We start from the raw sequence: 4,677 nt of genomic DNA, 5'->3' as shown, positions 1-4,677 counted from the left end.
ACCACCTAACAACTGCTTTTCCTTGAGTATCTTTGCTCAGCAAGGAGTACTCCATGTCCTGCTTTACACAGATGCCACCTGCTATTTCTGCGTGTTCTTGGCTTTCATTGTGATGAGTTGGAGCCATAATGGAGTAATCTATGAACCTGCAGTAATAATAGTGATAATACAGAAAAAACAGTCTTAATTTTTAATGTCCCCATGCTTCCTTTGTTCAATTGGGGTGTTAAAGAAAAGAAATTAAACTGCAAGAGCTAGAGCAGGCTGAAACTATTCCAAAAGGCCAAAGACAAAATGATGGCACAGTAATAATGGCAGTGCAATAATGCACATTTATGTGATGGCTTTCATCTAAAGCTGTCAAAATCCTTAAAAACTTTGTAGGCAAAGTGCTTTTGGGGGTAAGGCACAGGTGAGTTTTCATGGATTTCTAAATATTTTGGAGATTGAGTCATGGAATCATAGAATGGTTTGGGTTGAAAGAGACTGTAAAGACCATGTAGTGCCAACCCCCTGCCATGGGCAGGGACACCTTCCACTATTCCAGGTTGCTTCAACCCCTGTCCAATTTGACCTTGAACATTTTCCACAAACTCTCTGGAAGAAATTGACTCCTTTATTACTCAAAGACTGTTGGATGTTGTAAAATCAAAAGACTGATTGAACACACTAACAAAATTAATGTGATTTTAGAAGCTGAGAAGGCCAAAGCCTTTACAGATGGGCATGACTTATTTATAGAGGGCTGAGGGCTCTGTGATTTGGCAGAAAATGATGCCCAAAATCCCATTTTGGGATGGAATTTGGATCTACAAGATTTCTGATTGGAAACAGCAGCAAAATTCTTATCAATGATCGTAATTAACTATCAAATCAATTCACCCAGGGATACAGGAGATTCTGTGTTGCTTGAAGTCCTTAAATCAGAAAAATATGCAGCTTGAAAGGATACAGGTTAACCCAGAAAAGTTATGGGTCAGACACAAGAATAAAATCATAAGGTCTCTTTTGGGGAAAGAAACAACCAAGATGATTGTAATGGTCCCTTCTGGACTAAAAATCTAAGTATATGTGAATCTATTTATTTATTTATTTTGAAAAGATGAGGGAAGGGGACAAGTGGGAACATCAAAGATGTAGTTGTAGAATAAGTTAAAAATAAGGCTGTTTTTCCTGCTCTGATATTTTGAATGGACTGATTTAATTCTGCACTTGTATGTGACTGCTATAAATTAGTAGCAGGATGTAGTAGCATTTGCAATTAATAGTAATAATAAACAAGTAATAACATTTTTTTGCTTCCAATAATTATCTGTTCACTTCTGCTTCTTCTTCTCCTGTGAGCACAACAGTTTCTTAGAACACCTGGATATTTTAATTTGCTGTATTTTGATGCTATTGTCATTCAAATATGACAAACTAAGGGACTCAAACCCTCCATTTCAAATGCTTCCCATTTCCCCATCATTCTCTTGGTGTCCTTTCAGTGGGAGGCAGTTTGCTTAAGGAAAGATTTTAATCCTGATATTTTAAATACTTGTGATGTATATTTACATTTATAAATACAGTTAAAAAATATGTTAAAATTTGTTCATATTTAGGTGTATTTATATGTGAGAGCAGAACTTGAATATATTTCTGAAATTAACAGTTTTTATATCTCTGTTTGTATGTGCAACAGAGTTGGAAGACAGATACACAGACAGATCTTGAACCCTTGAAGCAACCTTGCAATAATGAAGCCTGTTTAAGGGCAAGGCAGTTTAGTTAGGACTTAGAATTTTGCTTGTCTGGCTATAAAAATGCATGTGATTTTATAGAGATGGTCCAAAGGAAGTTTTCTTCTTTATAAAGCCACCAGTTGATGCAGTGCACGTAACTTCCCAGGGCATCTTTGTGGATGTTCAGTTCTTCTAGTCAAGCAGCAGATCCAGAAAAGACTCAATTAATCCAAGTACAGAGTGATACCATCCTGGGAATGTTCAAGGCCAGGTTGGATGGGGCTTGAAACAACCTGGGATAGCAGAAGGTCTCCCTGCCCACAGCAGGAGAGTTAGAATGAGATGAAAAACCATTTTATGATTTTATGATTCTGTGCTCTTCTTTCCCCTAGTCTTGTGTCCACAGATCTGCTCTCTCTTCTTTCACTAAGAAAAGGTGGTGAACAATGGGCATTGGTTGCTAAAATTGATGTTTCTTGCCTTGGGCTAGTTTTCAGTCAGATCACTCAATCCCACATTTGGATTACCTGAGTCAAGGTGGATAGCAGCATGTGACTGGGAGATCCAAACAGAACCATCCAAGCCAGTGTTTGAGGAATATCTACACTAACAAATTAGTAGAACCATTCCTTAGTTATTCTGCAGCCACATGACAAGACACTGATTGCTCCCGTGTCTTACCACACACAAACCCCAACAGTTTACTGATGCAAATCCTTCTTTCCTGCTAGCCTTGAACTATCACCAGGCACTGGGTGTGCTGGTTGACTTGGATCAAAACCATGGCAGCTTTGCTAAGTGATGATAAGGGACAAAGACTCGTGCCTGTACTCAACTCATGAGGGACTTTTTTAATAGATACAGCCAGACTGGCTCAGGCTGCCATGGAAATGCAATCTCAGATCATGGTGGTGTCCTTCAGACTGTAGGCAGCAGCTGGCTCATGTCTAGACAGCTTAAAATGCAAGTTTACATCTGTCTGCAGTTGCCTACACAGGTGTTAATGACCTTTCCCCACCTGTATGTACTTGAGAGAGATCAAGTCATTCATGGTGGAGCGCTGCTGTTCAAGCTCCCCTAGTTCCTTCTGACTTAACTTCCAACACATATTCATTCTTATAGATGTCATAATCACAGAATCATGGAATGGTTTGGGTTGGAAGGGACCTTAAACACCATCTAATTACACCCCATGCCAAGAGCAGGGACACCATCCCAGGTTGCTCCAAGCCCTGTTTGACCTGGACTTGAACAATTTCAGGGATAGGGCAGCCACAGCTTCTCTGGACAACCTGTGCCAGTGGCTCACAATGCTCACAGTAAAGGATTTATTCCTAATATCTAATCTAAACCTATTCTCTTTCAGTTTGAAGCCATTCCCCCTTGTCCGATCACTCCATGCTCTTGTAAAGAGTCTCTCTCCATCTCTCCTCTAGGCTCCCTTCAGATACTGGAAGGCCACCTCTATAATGACTCATAAAGACGTAAAGTGAATCTTTGAAAAGCAATAGGCATCAATATTGTGAATTACAGGTGAAAAAAAAATGAGCAATAGAAAACCAAGCAAGCAACAACATGGAAAACCTGCCGATAAAAGCAACCGCTCACCCAATACAAGCTGTTTGACTTCAGCAAGCTGGTGGGAAGGGGATGAGGCTATGGTGTAATTGGGAAAAGTCATATGCTTTCCCACTGATGCCTACTGCATACACACACATGTGTCTGTGTCTAGAGTCAAAGAATCATTAAGGTTGGAAAAGACCTTTAGGAACATCAAGTCCAACCATGGATATGTGCACACCTGCTTGGGCTCTGGCTGTGCCAATTAGCAAATCAGCACCATTGCACTGGAGCAAACCCTGGAATCTGACAGTTTTTGAGACTGTTCTGATGGTCCTTGGCATGCTGGTGATCCAGGCTTGTGCCGTCCCAGACAATTCCCAGGCACAGCTCAGGAGCCAGCACGCACCAGGCACTGTCCCCAGTAGGCAAGTTGGATTTGGCTACTTTATTTTGGAGGTGAGCTTGTTTAACACTAAGGAAATGTCTGGGCTGTGCCAGGTGGCCTCAGGGGCGGAGAGCTGATCCTGACACTTCCTTAGCCGACTAGCAGGGATGTAGCCAAAATGTCTGGCAGGAGATTTGTCTTGGTCCCACTTCTGCAAGCTTGCCTGGCAGTAAACACACAAGTCCTTTTCTCCTCTGCTGCAGCTCAGCAGTGAGAAGCTAAAATACTGAATTTTGTTGATCCAGGGATGAGGAGAGAGCTCTGCCTTCAGCATGATGGGAAGAAAAGAAATGATGGGGCCGATCTGAGACAGAGAGCTTGAAAAAAAATATTAGCATCCACTAGCTATAGTCCTGTTCCTATTATGGCCCAAGATTGTCTATCTACAAAGAAGGGATTTGGCTTCATCTTTTTTCTGCCTGTTGCCACCTGATTGAGGGACTGAGTTCAGGTGGGAAAAATGAGGGGAAGGGGGTGAAGGGAGGAAATTTTTTGTCAGGTTTTCTTCTCTTTCTAATTAAATACAGACTACTGCTTCTTTGAGTTCAATATATAGTATCAATTTAAAAATAATAATAATTAAAGATTCTACTTATCATTTTATCTCACAGAAGGCTCACAAGGAGTTGTTCCATAGCCTGAGGCTAAAGCTAGCCCAGATATTAGCTGAACCAAACAGGGCTGTCATTGCGAGCCAGTCTGCACCCCTGCGATGTCTAAAAAAAAAAAAAAAAGTTAAATTAATGCCAAGAGATGAAAGCTGGGAAAGCATCTGAACTGTGCAGGAATACAGAGATTGGAGAGGAGGACAGGCACAAATACCTGTATTTAGTGATGTGCTAAGGTGGACTTAGATTATGGGCTTTGAGGGAAAGAGCTCAGTGGTTTATCCACCTTTCCTACAGTGTCTGGTTACGTGACCTTGACTCCCCAGGTACCAGGAAGAAG

General features: G+C 41.3%; 1 long non-coding RNA gene across 1 annotated transcript; it reads right to left on the bottom strand.

Annotated features, from left to right (window-relative positions):
* Positions 1-1,746: 1,746 nt before the first annotated feature.
* LOC135410657 (uncharacterized) lies at positions 1,747-2,067 on the bottom strand. Its single transcript, XR_010428820.1, has 2 exons — positions 2,015-2,067; positions 1,747-1,913 (listed from the first exon to the last, which is right to left on the bottom strand). It is a non-coding gene; the product is annotated as an uncharacterized LOC135410657 (long non-coding RNA).
* Positions 2,068-4,677: the final 2,610 nt, after the last annotated feature.

Source organism: Pseudopipra pipra, chromosome 3 (genome assembly GCF_036250125.1).
Source record: "Pseudopipra pipra isolate bDixPip1 chromosome 3, bDixPip1.hap1, whole genome shotgun sequence".
In the NCBI taxonomy this organism is placed as follows: Eukaryota; Metazoa; Chordata; class Aves; order Passeriformes; family Pipridae; genus Pseudopipra; species Pseudopipra pipra.
The sequence above is the reverse complement of the archived record's forward strand: the minus strand, read 5'-3'. Positions and strand labels throughout refer to the sequence as shown.